The following is a 20,130-nucleotide window of genomic DNA, read 5'->3' on the forward strand; positions in this document are numbered from 1 at the left end:
AATCTGTATAGCCACTGAAGCAGCAATCAGTGTACTCTGTTGATTGTACCTCCCAACTAGAAAAAAATGTGGAAGTATCTTTTTCAATATTCATCTTTATTATATTTTAATAAATAGAAATCAGCGATGCAATCAAGCAACTGAAAATATCCTAAGCAGCAATGCAATTCATTTTATATATATATATATATATATATATATATATATATATACACACACACGATTGGCATCCAGACATGATGGGCAATAAAGAAAAAAGGAGAACTAAAAGAATATGTTTAATTCATTTGTATGTAGGTAACATAGTCATAAGCTTGCATTAAGTTTCTTTCCAGAGGAACAGTAATGTGAAATCAATACAAGGTATTAAAAAGAGTGTTTTGAGCCAAATTACAGTGAAGATATTGTATAGACTGTCAATGGGCTAGAGCTAGAATATAGACTGCTATACAGGCTTATTGCTTGAGTCATTCAGGTTATACAAGGGATATAAGCACCTGCCAGAGTGAAACATGGGACCATAGCACAGGCGCCAACTTTTCTTGGTGCAGTGGGTGCTCACTCCCCGCCCTGAGCCCTACCCCGACTCTGCCTCCTCCCTGTCCCTATTGGACCCCTTTCCAAATCCCCGCCCTGGCCCCGCCTCTTTCCCGAGCATGCCATGTTCCCCCTCCTTCCCAGCGCTTGTGCTGCAAAACAGCTGTTTTGTGCTGCAAGTGCTGGGAGGAGGAGAAGCAGGACACAGCGGCGCGCTCAAGGGAGGAGGCGGAGGCGAGCTGGGGAGGGGGGTTAGGTCGAGGAGCTGCCAGCGGGTGCAGAGCACCCACCAATTTTTCCCTGTGGGTGCTCCAGCCCTGGCGCACCCACGGAGTTAGCGCCTATGGACCATGGAGGTGCAGGGCTGCTAACACTGTTGCATCACCATTGGAAGATCAGTCTGGGCTTCCACTGTGGAACCCTATGAAGCTAGACACTGCAGGAAGTACCATCCAGTGGGGCCTGAGTGGTGGCCCCCCAGAGCCCACTGATTGCCCCCCCATGTATATAAACCAGGAAGCCATTACAGGGAGCTGTCTGAGCAATGATGAAGACTGCTTGCTTGCTTCTGCAGACCACCTCTTACTGTGAACCTTTGATTTTGGCTCATGACCCCAGTTTGTCCCTGACTGCTCCAGCCTGCAACTCAGGGCCTAACCCTGACTTCCTGGTGTCCTGACCTGGCTTGAACCTGATTCCACTACACGTCTCCCTGACTGTAATTTGGTATCTAACCAGTGCATGCTGGCCACCCTGCGGCTTGTCATCTGTCTGAAAATCAGAATGGAATATTTCTGGCTTCTAATACCCTGTTCATTTGAGTCTCACAGCTGAATGTTCTTTGACAAATGAATGAAGCATGATTAAGAACCATATCAAAGGTAATTTGGGTATTGGCTAAAACTTGGTAATATGTCCGTGTTTTAGCTTCGTGGAACCAGAGAGTGAGCCTACAAAGCATAACTGCCAAATCTGCAGAAACCAGCAATTAAAAGAAAGGTGCATTTTCCCCCCACTATAGCCACCATTTACAGAGGGCCCGTTCCAACTCTCATTGAAAACTATACAAAGACTCCCACTGAGTTTAATGGAGTTTGGCTTGAGTTCATAAAGAGTACCAATCACCATGAGAAGGAGCTAGGATTTTTTAATAGATAATAAGTTACAGATCATATTTGATATCTGTTGTGTCCTTTGCTCTCTACTTAAGAAAAATTATAAGAAACCCACCAGCCCAGCTGGGTTCCAGACAACCACATTTACTAACCATATACAAATATGTAAGGCCTAGCTATATACATTCTGCTGCTCTGGCTAGTTGCAGGAGGTCCTTGATGCATGGAACATGGTGAGCACTGCTGGAGGATTCACCAGTTATTTAACCTGATATCTTATTCCTGTACATTGCAATATTCTTGAATTAATTTTAAGGTAAAAAGCAGCAAGAAAAGTGTGTAGGGAGGAATATTTGGACTTTCTTTATACACCATCAAAACAAAGAGGGCCCAAACCAATTTTTTAAAACCCCTTGCATGCACATTTAAGAGATGTGAAAGTTGTCCTAGAACAAGGAGGAGACATGATTACATAAAGAGGACAGGGATCAAATGTTCTCATTAATCCGTCAGTACAGAACAAGAAATAATGGACTTAAGCTTTAGACTAGAACATTTGTATATTAGGAAAATCTTTTGATCTAGAAGAACAGCTCAGCAATATAAGAAGTTGCGGAGAGGAGAAGTGGAATTGGCCATCACTGGAGCTACCCCAAGTAATACCTGACACTGATCTATCAGGAATAATTCAATCAGTCTTGCCATGAATCAAGGGGGTGAGTTAACAGGAACATGGTCTCCTGCAACATAGAATGTTACGAAGTGTCCACATGACTTTTTCAAATTCTTTGAACAGCATTTTTACATAAGTGGCGTACATTTCTTTGTTTGTGTGTGGGCCATCTGAGTATGCAAAACCTTCATTTGTGCATCAAAACAGGCATGGCGAGGATGGTTTTATGATGAAGGCAGATGAGGTAGGAATTGGGAAAGAATGTGTTCCTGCTTCGGCTACAGACTTCCTGTGTAGCTTTAAGGGAGTCATTAGGGCCGAGATCCTCAAAGGTAATTATGATTTCAACAGAACTTAGGTGCCTAAATATCTTTGAGGATCTGTTCTGAGGAGCCTAATATTCAAAACCCAGCCTTTGCTGTGCCTGAGCATACAACTGGCATTAGAGTGGGAGTCAATAGACCTGGTCCCAATCTTGGTTCTTCCACGGACCTGTTGGGTTACCTTGGGCATATCACTTTGCCTTTCCGTGCCTCAGTTTCCCCACCTGTAAAATTGGGATAATGATACCTACTTCCTTTGTAAAAAGCTTTGTGATCTTGCAGATGAAGAGTGGTATATAAAAGATATTTTATCAACAACAATAATAATGAATACCAATCATCATATCTTGTCCAATTGAAAATTCTGTCATCCTTGTGCGCAGATGTTAGAAGCTTTCATCTGCAGATGAAAAAGTGTTAAAACGGACCCTGCACACATCCTTTTGTATGATCCTAACTCCAGCCAGGTGGACCCCACTGAAAATCCTTGTGCCTCAATTATCTCATAACTCACAGAGATTTGTGAGGCTAAACTCATTACACTTATTCAAATAATACCTTGCATTTATATTACTTCTATCATAATATTATTAAATTTGTTAGTCAAAAGTGCACTAATCTAGCGGGCGCTTAAATTCCTTTTTGCAAATTGTTGCAAATAAGGATTCTGCCAAAGGTCACAAGAAATGTTGAGCACAAGAGTACATTAGAAGTCTGCTGCTTGAAATTTTGACCAATGTGTCAGTTCTACATTTGAATTTAATTATAAAACCCCCAGCTAGAATGCCCCTTTAATATGGTAAATATTTCTGGATTCCCACATTAGATTGAGAAAATTAAAGTCAAGTTTATTCAGAATATGTAATATTAAAGACAGAGCAGAGGGAAACGCAACATGCTCTGTACATAGCATGTCAATATTTGCACTGCATGATTCTTTGCCGATTAGAATCTGTGAACACGCTAGGTAACTTGCATTGAATCACCACTAGATCATATCTCTTTCTGGGAGGAGCTGCAGTATTTTAATTAGCTACCCAATTAGTAGCCAAGGTGTGATCTCTGATTACTCATCTAGTATTCAGCAAGTGTTGTTCCATTACAAACTTTTAATCAGGGATGAGTCTCCTGGAGCTAAAGGTCTCCTGAATCTCTTGAACTAATTATGAGGTCTGAAAACTAGTGGTGTTACCAAACCATTGCCCCTGAAATTTATCTTCCTTTCCTCCCCACAAGATGATTCCATTGTTTCTTCCCTAAAAGCTAGCTCGCTCAGCTAAAACTATGCTCTATATTAAATTCTACTCTAGCTGGAAAAAATGTTAAGCAACAACAAGTGATGCCCCATAAATGCAGCTACAATTATATTTGCACAGATACAAAATAGTTATTTTTGCTTTAAACTTTTTTCTCCATTCCTTGTTTTTCCCATCAGCCCTTCACAATCTCTCTGTAGCTGTTAAAAGAAAAGGAGTACTTGTGACACCTTAGAGACTAACAGAGGTATTTGAGCATAAGTTTTCGTGAGCTACAGCTCACTTCATCGGATGCATTCAGTGGAAAATACAGTGGGGAGATTTATATACACAGAGAACATGAAACAATGGGTGTTATCATACACACAGTAAGGAGAGTGATCACTTAAGATGAGCTATTACCAGCAGGAGGGGTGGGAGGGGGAACCTTTTGTAGTGATAATCAAGGTGGGTCATTTCCAGCAGTTGACAAGAACGTCTGAGGAACAGTGGGGGTGGGGGGAATAACATGGGGAAATAGTTTTACTTTGTGTAATGACCCATCCACTCCCAGTCTCTATTCAAACCTAAATTAATTGTATCCAGTTTGCAAATTAATTCCAATTCAGCAGTCTCTCGTTGGAGTCTGTTTTTGAAGTTTTTTTGTTGAAGAATAGCCACTCTGTGGTCTGTAATCGAGTGACCAGAGAGACTAAAGTGTTCTCCGACTGGTTTTTTAATGTTATAATTCTTGACATCTGATTTGTGTCCATTTATTCTTTTAGGTAGAGATTGTCCAGTTTGACCAATGTACATGGCAGAGGGGCATCGCTGGCACATGATGGAATATATCACATTGGTAGATGCGCAATTTAACGAGCCTCTGATAGTGTGGCTGATGTGATTAGGCCCTATGATGGTGTCCCCTGAATAGATATGTGGACAGAGTTGGCAATGGGCTTTGTTGCAAGGATAGGTTCCTGGGTTAGTGGTTCTGTTGTGTGGTGTGTGGTTGCTGGTGAGTATTTGCTTCAAGTAGGGGGGCTGTCTGTAAGCAAGGACTGGCCTGTCTCCCAAGATCTGTGAGAGTGATGGGTCGTCCTTCAGGATAGGATGTAGATCCTTGATGATGCATTGGAGAGGTTTTAGTTGGGGGCTGAAGGTGATGGCTAGTGGCGTTCTGTTATTTTCTTTGTTGGGCCTGTCCTTTAGTAGGTGACTTCTGGGTACTCTTCTGGCTCTGTCAATCTGTTTCTTCACTTCAGCAGGTGGGTATTGTAGTTGTAAGAATGCTTGATAGAGATCTTGTAGGTGTTTGTCTCTGTCTGAGGGGTTGGAGCAAATGCGATTGTATCATAGAGCTTGGCTGTAGACAATGGATCGAGTGGTATGATCTGGATGAAAGCTAGAGGTATGTAGGTAGGAATAATGGTCAGCAGGTTTCCGGTATAGGGTGGTGTTTATGTGACCATCGCGTATTAGCACCGTAGTGTCCAGGAAGTGGATCTCTTGTGTGAACTGGTCCAGGCTGAGGTTGATGGTGGGATGGAAATTGTTGAAATCATGGTGGAATTCCTCAAGGGCTTCTTTTCCATGGGTCCAGATGATGAAGATGTCATCAACGTAGCGCAAGTAGAGTAGGGGCATTAGGGGACGAGAGCTGAGGAAGCGTTGTTCTAAGTCAGCCATAAAAATGTTGGCATCCTGTGGGGCCATGCGGGTACCCATCGCAGTGCTGCTGATTTGAAGGTATACATTCTCACCAAATATGAAATAGTTATGGGTGAGGACAAAGTCACATAGTTCAGCCACCAGGTTAGCTGTGACATTATCGGGGATACTGTTCCTGATGGCTTGTAGTCCATCTTTGTGTGGAATGTTGGTGTAGAGGGCTTCTACATCCATAGTGGCTAGGATGGTGTTTTTAGGAAGATCACCAATGGATTGTAGTTTCCTCAGGAAGTCAGTGGTGTCTCGAAGATAGCTGGGAGTGCTGGTAACATAGGGCCTGAGGAGGGAGTCTACATAGCCAGACAATCCTGCTGTCAGGGTGCCAATGCCTGAGATGACGGGGTGTCCAGGATTTCCAGGTTTATGGATCTTGGGTAGCAGATAGAATACCCCAGGTCAGAGTTCTAGGGGTGTGTCTGTGCGGATTTGTTCTTGTGCTTTTTCAGGGAGTTTCTTGAGCAAATGCTGTAGTTTCTTTTGGTAACTCTCAGTGGGATCAGAGGGTAATGGCTTGTAGAAAGTGGTGTTGGAGAGCTGCCTAGTAGCCTCTTGTTCATATTCCGACCTATTCATGATGACGACAGCACCTCCTTTGTTAGCCGTTTTTATTATGATGTCAGAGTTGTTTCTGAGGCTGTGGATGGCATTGTATTCTACACGGCTGAGGTTATGGGGCAAGTGATGCTTTTTTTCCACAATTTCAACCCGTGCACGTCGGCGGAAGCACTCTATGTAGAAGTCCAGTCTGTTGTTTCGACCTTCAGGAGGAGTCCACCCAAAATCCTTCTTTTTGTAGTGTTGGTAGGAAGGTCTCTGTGCTGAATTGGAATTAATTTGCAAACTGGATACAATTAATTTAGGCTTGAATAGAGACTGGGAGCAGATGGGTCATTACACAAGGTAAAGCTATTTCCCCATGTTATTTCCCCCACCCCCACTGTTCCTCAGACGTTCTTGTCAACTGCTGGATATGGCCCACCTTGATTATCACTACAAAAGGTTTTCTTCCACCCCTCACCCCCCGCTGGTAATAGCTCTTCTTAAGTGATCACTCTCCTTACAGTGTGTATGATAACACCTATTGTTTCATGTTCTCTGTGTATATAAATCTCCCCACTGTATTTTCCACTGAATGCATCCGATGAAGTGAGCAGTAGCTCATGAAAGCTTATGCTCAAATAAATTTGTTAGTCTCTAAGGGGCCACAAGTACTCCTTTTCTTTTTGCTAATACAGACTAACACGGCTGCTACTCTGAAATCTGTAGTTGTTGATATCCCTCTGACGGCGCTCTATTCCATTTGATGCCAATGGGACTCAAGCACAGGTTTAAACGTTTTATAGATTAAGGGATGCACATAAGCACCATTGAATTCCAAAGGGACTGGAGCACATGCTTAAAAGTTAAGCAGATGCTGAAGTGATTTACTGGATTGGGGGCTAGAGAAATTCAGTACTTGCCCAAGGTGAAAGTCTGTGGTGGTCACCCATTCAAGTCTTTCCCATATCATTCAAGAATAGAAAAGAACCCAAGCCCTCCCCCTCTACTCCAGGTTCTGGGTCAGGGACCCTCTAGCCAGCACTCAAGGTCTGTTCCCTTCTAGGCCTTACTACCTTTCCCTGAGCCCCATCGTATCCTCCTGGTACCTCCCCTCTCTGGGTTTGTGCAGACACACCTCCCTTCTCTCAGAGAGTGACTGCAGACTTTCCTAGCAGCCTCTTTCTGCTGCCCATTTCCTGCCTTTGTAGTCCCAGCCCAGCTCATTTCTCCTCAGTTGGGCTCCCTCATTCAATCAGGGGATTGCTTAGCCACCTGATTGTCTCTGCTGTGTCCTGTTGGGTTAACTAGCCCCCATCTCACTTTTCGTTAATCCTTTCAGGGCAAGTGTGGGCTAAACACCCCTCACAGGGTCCAACAAAGTCGTTCAGTGGCTGTTTTCAGAATTTACTTTAAATCCTGCTTTGGGTTGTATTGTCCATGATCACTTGTATAATCAGGGATCTAATCACCCACTACCATGTGGAATGCTCCATTTCCAAAGGCATTAGGGGATCTGTAGCTGGACCGTAAGACCCAATGTTTAATTATTGTATTTTTGTGTCTATTTTGCCTGGATATCCAGCAAATTAATTAACTGAACAAATAATAAGAAGTACAGTATGCACACAGGAGGGCATTTGCCATTATTAATACAAACGTGCCCAGTATATTGAATATAGATAAGAGAGCTTCTTAGCAAAATAATTGTCACACCAAGTTCTATTTCTACATTTAATGTATCTCATTAAAATGTAATTAGAGATTTTAAAAAAGCTGCGGCATTCATACAGCAGTGAAAGCTACAGTCCTCAGCAGCTATATAGCCACTTAATAAAAATGGTATTACTGTTTCTATTGCTCAGCTGGTATGTAAATCAATTCTGTCAACCTTGGACATTTCAAGTGAGCTAAAATTAGATAAACTTAAGAGATCTATTTTGAATTGGAGGTGGAGGGAGACATTAGAAATATGTTCAGTGACCCTAAGCCATTAAATTAGCCAGCTGGTATCAATTCAAGGAAGTTATAGACATTGAATAGTATTCTTATATTTCCCATTAAGTAATTACTGTGTTTTACCTTTCAGAAAGACCCACTGAAACTCAGAGAAGAGCCTTTTTATGACCAAACTGCATCTAAATAGCTTCATGCAAACAAGCACAGTAAAAAGCAGCTTCCTTTGGTGTATGCAAATACAAATTGTTGGTTCCCCAACCAAACTCATCTTCTATAAAATTAGGTCATTCTCTCAATCAGATGAAGAAATCTACAGTGACCATCAGTTTTCAGAACAAATGACATTTCTCTCAAATAGGTTTCATTAGCCCTTCCATTGCCGTGAGACATTAATTCAATGGAGCTTGATAGTTATAAGCTACATTCAAGTAAAAGGTGATTTACTTTCTTAAAGGGACTTCTTTCAGCTGTAAAATTAATAGGATTTTGGTTCTAGGACAATATTTTCTTCTGGGTTCTGTTTACAGAGTATGAAGATAATAATCTATAAGCCTGTGAACAACCTTTGCTGAATAACTCTTTTCAACTAACATGAATGAGAATTTAGCTTTTAGACTCTTTCTGTCCATTACTTTAATTGAATTAGTGAGAATTCATTCTTCTGGAATAACTAGTTGTGATGCTGATGGTTCAGTAAGTGACTCTCTTCTTAGAGCATAAGCTTTCGTGAGCTACAGCTCACTTCATCGGATGCAGTACTGAGCCAGTTTTCCAATACGCCGCAGGGAATTTCCCTGCTGCATGTGTCTCCTGTGTCCATTGCCTCACAAAGTTAGGGGTGTTTATCCCAATGCCTTGGCCACATGCCAAGTCCAGCAATTACATGGTCCATATGTAAATTCTCCCTCCACCTTCCAACCCCCAAAATGTGACTGGCTTCAAGTCAGTATTGTTATGGTGCAGAATTCAGGCTACCAGTCCACATGGGGATTAGATCCCTGATTATATAAAGTGCTTTAGAATCTTTTGGATTTCAGGTGCTACATTATATCAATGTAGGGCACAATTATGAATTATTTGAACTATCTGAAAGATTTGATATATACAATAAAGCCCACAAGTTATATCAGTTTAGTAAATCAGACAAATAAACCAAAAAATGCCAAAGGAGACTTTACAATCCTGTTAAAAAGGTCCTAATATCCTTGGAATTTTCACCTTTACTTGAATGGACCAAAGAGTTTCACTGTGATTGGTGGAGTAGGGATGAAAGAGGCTGAGAGAAGTGAGGTGAAGTAAGGAGTTGCTGAGGCAGGCAGAGCAAAGAGGGAAGATAGGATATGCTGAGCAGGAAAGTAAGGGTGACTGAGGAAGTGGAGTGTGGGAGATTTTGGATGTGGTTTGGAAGGGAGAGGAGGAGTTTTTTGCAAAACTATACTGCTGGCACAGATCCTGAGGCTGGTTGAATTCAGCACTGCTACCTTATGGAACAAGGCACAGATACACCAGCTCTGGATTGGGCCCATGATGTATGAGACTAAAAGGTTATTCAGAAGAGCCCAGGCCCTAGGATCAGATTCTCAGAGTGCCGTGGTGGAAGATGGAAGGTAGCTTCCATGTGGCTGACCCTGAAGTGGACACTAGAGTGGGACTCCTCTCCTGGAAGGTTGAAGTTTGAGTTTGTTGAACTTCATGGCCAAAAGTGGAACCTGAACTTCTTCAGGTTCACCCATTCCTGCCAAGTATTAGCCTAATCCAATTGGCTTTGAAATCAAATTTAAAAGACTCCCAGTGACTTCAAATAAGAGTTTGACCAGGCTCTATCTGAGCAGGATTTCTTGTTGCCAAACACACCGAGATTATACCGTTTGCATGGTTCTCAGTGGTACTATTTGTCATTTCAAGGAAGAAAGACTAGCATGTTTGAAGGAGGATATGTGGGAAAGTTTCTAAATTGATTTATTTGAATGTTTGAATTTTTAACAGGATTATTTCTTAATTTTATAAAAAACTGTAATGAGATTCTGCTCCTTTTTTTCGGAAAGGCCATCTTGGTAACTGCAGTGGTGACTGCATGGTATAGAACTCCTGGAGCAATATTATTGCATAGACTCAACGTGGTATTGCATATTAAACCAGCTTCACCATCAGTCAATCATACATAAGTGTCTACCACACATTCAAGCCTTGGGAAGAATTCATACAAGTGAACTACAATTTTGAGTTCCATGTAAGTTAAGAGCATGTAGAGTTCAGCGAATTGTAAAAGGTTTAAATGAAGGGAAGGTTTAAACGAAGAGAAAACATCTTAGAGCGCTTAAAAATGTAATAGGTGTAACACACACACACACACACAATACTCCTAAACTCAAGGTAGTGCCTGGGTTTCAAACGGCAGAATTGTGGCCACCATTAGCATAGTTGAACTGTTTCTTGATACTCTCATAATTATTCCAGGGATACAAATCAAGGATGTATACCCACTAGCAATGTTCCCTCTAATTTTTAACAGGCCGTGTGTGCAAAAAATTTCTTCTGTGCCGCCGCCAAAGCAAAAAAAAAAAAAAAGCCACGGTGTTTCTTCATGTGCGCGGGGTTTAAGATCTGTGAGCATGCGCACATGCCCACAGCTTAGAGGGAACAGTGCCCACTAGAAACCTTTGACCTAGTAATACATTTAGGGGTGATAGCAAAATGGGCAGTTACAGAGTTATGAGACAGTGAAGAACAGTTTGGCAATAGTGAATGGTGGAGAAAAATTTGGGCCCTCCTCTTAATGGGTAAATTGCCATAACGTGAGAGAGGGAGTGTATGCCTTTTATCAAGTGTGGCTACTCCATTTTTTAGCATCTGAGGGGGAAAAGTGTTCTAGTTTAATCAGGAAACTGAAAAAAATACATTTCTTTTTATTACAAACAAATTACAATTTCTCAGCATTAACTATAAAAATATGCCTAGTTCCAAATAGTGGATGTGCTGTATTTGTCAGATCCAGCTTTCTTTGTGCTCACGCTCTATGTAGTCAAATGGAAAGGAATAATTCTTGGTTATTATAATTCTGATCTAGCAAAGTACCTAAGCATGGGCTTAACTTTCCACCAATAAGGAATCCCATTGAAATCAAAGGGAATACTCACATGCTTACATATACTTATGTGCTTTGCGGGATTGGAGCCAGAGCACTCAATCCTTTGCAAGACTGAGTTCTATGTCTATTTTTGTCTATGTGTCATCTGCATTGTCATCTCCATTTGCCAACAGTTATCATACAGTGGTATCTGAGATAACATATTTCCCCCTACACTTAGTACAGGAAATAATTACAAGATCTCATCTACCACTGTGTGTGAGCTGTTCACCTTAAGGATGGATTGTGTGCACTAAGGAAAGTGATCGATAACCCTGCTTAGTTAATTACATTGTGCCAACCTAAATTCCTCCTCTACTTCTTTCTTCCCTTTCAAGCCAGATCCGGAGTCATAATGAGCACCCACAACTTTCACTAAGCTACAGTCAATGGTAAGTTGTGGGTGATCAGACAATCTCAGAATCAGGCACCTGCTGTCCTGACCCATTGCATACAACTTCCATGTGCTGTTAAGTATTGCTGCACTTCATCCCAGAGGTGACTGCACTTCATAGGTGGGTGGCATGATTCCTTTGTATATAATGAGACATTGCCAAGTGTAATTATCATTATTTCTTAAGACATCCTGGCTAACTACCCCTCTAATGCACAGCCCTTAGCACAGTGGTTCTCAAACTAGGGGCGCCGCTTGTTCAGGGAAAGTCCCTGGCAGGCTGGGCCAGTTTGTTTACCTGCCACATCTGCAGGTTTGGCCAATCGCAGCTCCCACTGGCCGGGGTTCGCCACTCCAGGCCAATGGGGGCTGCAGGAAGTGGCGCGGGCCGAGGGATGTGCTGGCCACCCTTCCCACAGCCCTCATTGGCCTGGAGTGGTGAACTGCGGCCAGTGGGAGTCGCGATTGGCCAAACCTGCAGACGTGACAGGTTAACAAACCGGCCCGGCCCACCAGGGGCTTTCTCTGAATGAGCAGCGCCCCTAGTTTGAGAACCACTGATCTACAGCACTTGCCTCTGAGCACATGGGACATCAGCAAGCTACCAAACTTCTAAGGACTGGTTTACCGCCGCACTCAGAGCAATGCCCTCTTGTGGGATCAGCAGTAATATTTAGGCACCTAAATGTGGTTACGAAGTCTAACATTAGGTTCCCTGGCTTGAAAATTTTAGCCCTAGTGTCTTTGGGGGCTAGGTACTTGTGCACACAGACCCCTTCCTGTGCTGGTTCCTGTGATGTTGCTGTGCATAAAAAGCAAACTTTTTGCAACAGAGAAATTCCATAGGAAATAAATGACTGATGCTATTGCTTTTAAAGGACTATCCCTGAGGTAGGATCCCAACTGAGAGACCCCAATGTGTGCAGCACACAGCAACTCACGTTTTAAGCAAGAAGAAGAAAAAGTATTGAGTCCATCAGAAGACGCTCCAAAGATGCCACTGTACCAGCAATAATTCCTCAAGGTCATTGTCTGGGGCACTATCTTGAAAGGCACTTAATGGGATAAGATATGGCTATGGTCACTTCTCCATTCATGAGGCATCCCAGTGCTCAACAGGAACATTCTGGATAGTGGAGCCCAGGGCAAAACTCATACAAGTGTTTTCAGAACAAGCCCACGTCTGAACATTTTCAGAGCATTGCTGGAACTTATAGTTGCCAAAAGTCTTTTCCTATTTATGAGGCATAAAGAAATGGTGGAGAGCAGAGTCCTTTACGGACATACTTAACCCAACTTGTAATTTTGCTAGGGTGATGTGGGCATTAGCAATGACACTGGTAGATTAGAACTGGTTTTGCTTTATCGGTTTGCCTTGGTTTAAAATGAAAATTGAAATCTCCAAACGCAGAGAGACAAAGGCCCAGATCCCCAAAGCTATTTAGATACGTAACTGCCATTGTGACAGTTATGTGACTAAATAACCTTTGAGGATCTGGGCCAAAAGGCTTGATCCTCCCTGGTCATGTCCATCAGTTGGCTTTGATGGGAACTACATTAAGTCCATAGTGTAGAACACTTCTGGATCCTTTCTGGATAAAGCATGCTGAATAAATATGACTAATTATTATAGTAAGAGTCCTCTGAACAATAGAATACACAATGCAAAAATGAAAGCCAGCAGTCTGCTAATTCTGGGGAGCCAAGAAAGATGTAGTTGAAATGACCAGAGTTTCTCAAAACTTTGGTCCTAGGTTTCTTCAAGCCCTGTGAGAAGCAGCCATGCTAGTTCTTTTGCAGACTGATTGGTGCAGCGGTGACTTAATTTGGCTGATTCTATAATTAAGAAAATGCTAGACTTGTCAGCAGCAACGCAACCAGTTTGTTCTAGGTTTAAGCTGCATGACTCTGAAAATGGCAATCTTCAAGCTCCTGAGCATAACACATTAATACCATTGCTAATACTCTTGTGTTTTGTGTGTGTGCGCGCACGCGTGTGTGCATGTGTTTTTCCCCCTGTTAAGACAAAAGTACATTAGAAATGGGTGTTATTTTAATGGTCTTTAAATTAGGCTGGCCTTAAATAAAGAGATATTATCTGAGAGGGGAGAAATAAGAAAATAGAGAAACTGTTTGTAAAATATAATGCTTATGCCCAAAGGGACATATCATTTTCATATTTTAAATCTGAATGCATATTATTTATTTTGTGTTTTCTCAGCAATCAGTTCACATTATGAGAATAGGGTAGTATAATTATGGAAATTAAGTACAGATTTCAGTTGAATGAACTCATCAAATGGAATTACAGTCTTTCTAGATTGGTTGTCTGGCTTTATGTCAGATGATTTGCATAAAACATTTAGCTTAATGAGAAGTAAACAACAAGACTGTGGAATGTATTAACCCCGGGGGGGGGGTCTGAGCTGACATATAAGAAATATTAAGGTTGTTGTGTTTTGTTTTTTTAAGACACAAAGCAAGCCTTGAGAGTGGATTAGGAACATAAAGGTAATTCTAGTTTAGGCCATAATTCTTCATGAGTGGTATTTTTCACCACCTACAGTCAAACATTGTGAAGTAATCTTTCAGGTTTATTTACATTCGGTTGCCTGTAAGCAAAATCTGACATAATCTAGTTACTTTGTCAGATGGCGTGCATGGCTGCAAACATGTCTTTGTGTTCAGGAGTTGAATTTTCTTCTGATCTGTGGTCTGGAACCTGCTCAAATTACAGTCCTGGAGATCTAGACATTTATCCTTACCTTCCGGAGGGCCTGGTTTTCACAAAAAACTACTTTTGCATCTTTAATCATTAAACTCAGAAATGCTACCATGCGAAGAGCATCTATTGGTAGCTAGGTGTCGCTATGGGGCTGCCCATAAATTACATAATGGATGGGCGGGGGGGTTGGTCCTTAATTTTGCATGTTTGTTTCAATGTTACAAGGGGGTGGATGAGTCTTGAAATTCCCCCAAAGCTGTATTATGTAATTTATGGAAAGCCCCTAACACAGAGAATATTAAGGGCTGTGACAGGGGTTCTCCACTCACCACTTGTTCAGTGCCTTCTCCTGGTCACTCTGTGGATTAAGCTCTCTAGGGTGACATCCCTTCCCATGATTGCATGCCCTCACACTGTGTCTCTCTCAGGTCTGCAGTTCCTCTCTCATCCCAGGAACTGCAGAGTTCTCTTCATGACTCAGTCCTCCAGCTAGGTTACTCTGCCTTTCCCTCTGCCTGGGGTACAATCCTTCAATTCTCTGTCACTCCCACAGTGACCCAGGCAGTCTTCCCATTCACTGCCCCACCGGTCTATGCCATGCCTTCGGTGTGTGGTAAGGGAATCTAGGCCCACCCTCTTCCCCAGGTTCTAGTCCAGGGACCCTCAATGCAGCAGTTCTGGGCTTTCCTCTTCCAGCCCTAAATGCTCCTTCCCTGGACTGCTTCCTACAACTCCTAGTTTCCCTCCTTGCCCTGAGTGTACCAGTTCCAAACGCTCCTCCCTCTTCCCAGGGAGTGACTGTTCTTTCCCAGCAGCAGCCTCTGTCTATTGCCATCGTCCTGGCTTTTTCTCCAGGTGTAGCCTATGGAGTTAATAGGCCACGTTAACCCCTTCCAGTCCTGTGTGGGGTGGGCACCCCCTCACAAGAGCCTTTCTTTCTTTTTCTTTCTTTCTCTTCCCATGACAGCCATCTGGTTATGGGCTGGCATTTTCCAGAAAGCCCCCAGCACAGAAGGTGCAGCTCAGGGAGAAGAGGGTAAAGATGCTTTGAACCATTTTTGTGCCCTCAGGATTCTGGATTGCTCTAATTTGCAGGAATCTCCAGAGATTTGCCTGTGGGCTGCTCTGTAGTCTGGTGCTGCCCAGGGTCCCCATAGGCCCTGGATTGTGAGCATGCTTCATCCCAGGCTGCTCCGAGTATGCTCCCCATGCCAAGGCTTGCATTTTGCTACCTGCTACAGCCCAGCTGTGCATGAAGAATTCTACCTTGGCTATTTGTGGGCTGTTTATGGCTTTGCTGTGCTACCACAGTGGAGTGGAAGAGTTGTAGTGGGGGGAGGCAGAATTCCTCACACACTCTTCAGGGTTTCACTAAATTTCATTCCCCTTTAATCCACCACCCACATAATTAAGTCTCTCTTCAATCTCAGATCCCTCCAGCCTAAACCACACACTTTATTACGTGAAGGAAATTTCTCCAACTTGCCTCTATCATTATAACCACCCTCTCCACATAAGGGAAAATACCACTGAATGCTGCAGTGCAGCTAGGACTTGAAATAAGCCCTTGTGCTCAGTATTTTATTTGACCCACGCATGTGAATGTTTCAGAGAACTGCCTAGACTAGCTACTAAAGGGGCTTTTGTAAGTACCATGACAAGCAGTTTGCATAACACACTTCAGATTTAGAAGAATTGAGTATGCTGCTGCTTTTTGAAAGGATGCTAGAGATGCAAATTTTACTGCTTTCTTGTTCATCAAAGAAAATCCTCATGGCAAAGTGACTGAAAATAAGTAGATGCACAAGCCACCTTTTTGTCGATAAGGCAAGGCTTCTATGCTTGCCAAGCACGTGGCAGCGTAGGGAGATATTCCCTTTCACCCTCCGATGATTGTTGGCGACAACACAGAAAAGGAAATTATTAACTCACGGAGCTGAAAAGCAGCAAGCTGGGCACTGTGCTTAGATTTCCAAATCAAAAATCAGATGGAAGTGGAACATGGAAAAAGTCGGTTTACTCTTGCTGCCACCTTTATTCCTTCTGCAGCTCACCACTCCTCAAGGTGTACAAAAATTGGCCCAAGTGTTGGTGAGCAAAGAAGCTGAATTGGAAGTGGCAGTGCAAAAAATCATTGTCTCTTGTGGCTTGCTGAATGCTGTAGTAGAACACAGATTGAGAGGTTCCTTGTTGGAGTAAACCAGGGTGTATGAACACACAACTGGTTGCATTAAGGGAAACAAAATGGATCAAATGCGATGTGATGTGGGAAATGCAGATCCAACATGAAAAGATGAGCTGTGGCAAACTAAAGCTTCTAGGGTCAATGCTACATATCCAGAGGTGGCTCCAGAAGGCAAAAAACTCAGCAAAAAGCGATAACAAAATGAGAGGCTTTGGGCCCATCCTGCTACCATTAAGTAAATGGGAGTTTGGTTTAACATAAAGCAACAATGAATTGTAGTGCTCCTCCTTAAATGTTGGCCCAGAGCTGAATATCTGAATCTCCCCCCTAAACTCCCTCATCATTCTGAGCCTGAAACACTCCTGGTGAATGTCGCAATGTAAATCAAAGGTGCCCATCAGTCCCTTCCATTGAACAGTGAAGAAAACTCCTTTCATTGGTTGGCTGTGTTTTAATTTAGGGAGAATTGCCGTGTGAGTTACTTCTAGGAGAGCTTGATCTTCCTCCCCGGTAATAATAGCATGTTATACATCTACAGTGCAATTAAAAACCCGTGGCTAGCCTATGCCAGCTGACTCTGGCTCATGGGGCTCGGATTAAGGGGCTGCTTAATTGCAGAGTAGACATTCAGGCTCAGGGCTGGAGCCTGGGCTCTAGGAACCTGCGAGGTGGGAGGGTCCCTGAATTCAGGCTGCAGCCCAAGCCCGAACATCTAGACCACAATTACACAGCCTCTTAGCCCGAGCCCCCACGAGCTGAGTCAGCTTGCACACACCAGCTGCAAGTGTCTAACTGCAGTGTAAACAGACTCTGAGATTCAGGGACGCCCTGCCTGGCCCTCCGCCAGTCACACAATAATGTTTCTATTCGTGGTAGAGCAATGGCCATGTTCCATCCTAGCCATGGTTCCGTGTCATGGGGGTGCTGCCTGTATGGGTGTAGAGACTGTAAAGCACTTTGGGATGAAGAGTGATATTCGCTGGAAGACAGTGGGAACAGAGCTTTTCAGGAGTGATTGACAGCTGCCCTTCCTCTTTCCATACCTTTCCCCCCCTCCCTTCATTTCCTTTATATCCAGGGGTAATGAAAAAAATCTGCATTTCACAAGGTAACTTGTGTGCAGAATCATGTTTCTTTGCATTTGGAGGGAAGCTGTGTAATAACAGCACTTACGCAGCACTTTCCAGCAGTGGATTTCAAAGCAGGTCAGCATCATTATCCCCACTTTACAGCTGGGGAAACTGAGGTACACATGCAGTGAAACGACTTGTCCAGGGTCACTCAGTAGGCTAGTGGCAGAGCCAGTGCTCAAGTCTGGTGCTCTATCCATTACACCACACTGCTCTGAAAGATAGCTTCTCTCCCTTTGCTTTAGTTAACATATATGACTACTGTAACCCAGCGTAATACAGCCAGTAACTAGGTCAGAGAATACAAATCATAATGCCTGGTGCTTAATAGACACTTTGCATCCATTGATTACACAGTACTCTGCACAGATAAGTGAGCATTACTTCAAACGGACACATGAAGAAAGTGAGGCAGGGGAAGACAAGGTTTCACAGCAAGGTCAGTGGGAGAACTGGGAATGAACTCCAGCTCTCTTGAATTCTAGACTGATGGCTTATCCACTGACCTACACTGCCTCTTTTATCAATTAAAACTTTTGTTCACTATTTAGAAAGGGAAGTTGCACCACAAGAAAAATATCCTTCTCTTCTTAGGCCACCAGAGTGTCTCAGCTCGGCAATTCTGCAGTTTCTAGTGCATAGTGTTATGCATTTCTAATTTAAATGCAGGAAAACAAAATGCTGTTAAACTGGTATAACTGAATATATGTTTGCATTTTATCAACAGTGATAAATAGAGACTAAAACTGATACCATTGTGAAGGAAAACAGAAGGGACTTTTAGAACTTTGTCTAATGTTTTAAGTACATCCAGTCAATTAAGATAATGCATTGGGTTTATTCAGAGAAAAAGGAGGTAAATCCACTCAGCATTTGTTATTCACCCCAGAGCCTCCCCGATGCATAGATTAGGCCTCTTGTCTCCTGCGACATAAATTGCTACATCACTCATAAAAAGGCAAAGTCTGTTATAATCACATCCAGCAATTGCTTTCTTTATGTCTGATGCCATCTTTGGGGGCAGAAAGGAAACTGCCATGGGGGTTGCAAGCATTAGCTCTGCTCCTGAAGCTGTTAAAATGTACAACATTAATAATGAGGTTTAGGTGGGATTTTTTTCCCTACACCTAGTAAGCAAGTGCTCTCTGAGTAGCACATGACAGCAAAGAGAAGGAAGACGCAAACCTGCATGCACGGTCATGCACATATCCTTTATATTTCCTTTCCCAAGTGCTTTACATACATAACCCAGGAGCAGTCCTGAAAGCTATCTCCCTCACATCAAGGAATCGCCACAAGCTGCAACACAGTCGTTGATGTTAAGTGTCACACTAGGACATGCCAGATGGCTGAGCACTTGTGAAAATCTGACCCCAAGTGTCTTAAAAGTTGGTATCCACAATTGGCGGGTACGCAGGACGTACCTATTGCAGGAAATCCGCCCTCTAGGAGAGGAAATCCCCAGGAGTTTTAAGTCTCTGTGACTGTAACTGAAAACCTTATTTGTGTTCATACAAACATCCAGGCTGGGATCTTCAAAGGACCCTATGGGAACTGGATGCCTGACACCCGTAGGCCCTTTGTAAAATATTCCAACTTGCTTTCCATGATTTCTCAGGGCAGCCAACCTCATGGGTCATTTATATACAGAGTAGCAGATATTTAGCTTTCCCCACTGTAAAGCTGTTGCCTCTCAGGTTCAGCAGGAGTCTATCTCATGGTATGAGCCATTAGCTAATGGACTTTTGACTATGTTTTATTTCATAGACCCTGACTCTTCTTTCACCTCTCCTGTCCAACCTGAATAATCCGAGGCTTTCGATTCTCTCCTCCTCACATGTAAATCCACCCTGGCTGCGTGCCTCCACTCACTCTTGTTCCCATCTCTAGGCCTTTTCCAATTCTGTTTTGGCTTTACTTTTAAAAAAAAAACCAAGGACATCTGAACAGTGTGTTTGAGGCATGGGTGTACCTTTGAATTCGCTCCCATTTGAGGTCTCTCAGCAGTTCACATGGAGGTTTATAAAGATGTTGAAAAGGACCTGTTGATTGCATCTGTCTGTAATTACTAATTGTAGAACGTGACTATGCAGCATGTATTTACTGAATTAAGCTCCGAATGTGAATAGTATGCTTCTGATTGTTAATTGCCTACCCCAAGAGGTGGCTGACAATGGGGCTTTCATCTCAGCCCACCTCTTCAGGGAAAATAAATACATTTTCCTTTTCATTAACCAGTTTGCTGATGTTTTATCAGCTGTAGCACACATTGTGCGAGGTACTGTTTCAATACGGCGTTATTTTGTACGCAGTAAAATAATTAATAATAAGGGTAAAGTTACACAAAGACAGGTGTGATGAGCAATTCTTAGCACCGAATCCAAAGCCCCTGGAGGTCAATGGGAATCTTTCTATTCTAAGGGTCAGGCCAAATGGCTACAGGAGAGTGATAGAAGGCA

The sequence above is a fragment of the Dermochelys coriacea genome, chromosome 12 (genome assembly GCF_009764565.3).
Source record: "Dermochelys coriacea isolate rDerCor1 chromosome 12, rDerCor1.pri.v4, whole genome shotgun sequence".
NCBI lineage: Eukaryota > Metazoa > Chordata > Testudines > Dermochelyidae > Dermochelys > Dermochelys coriacea.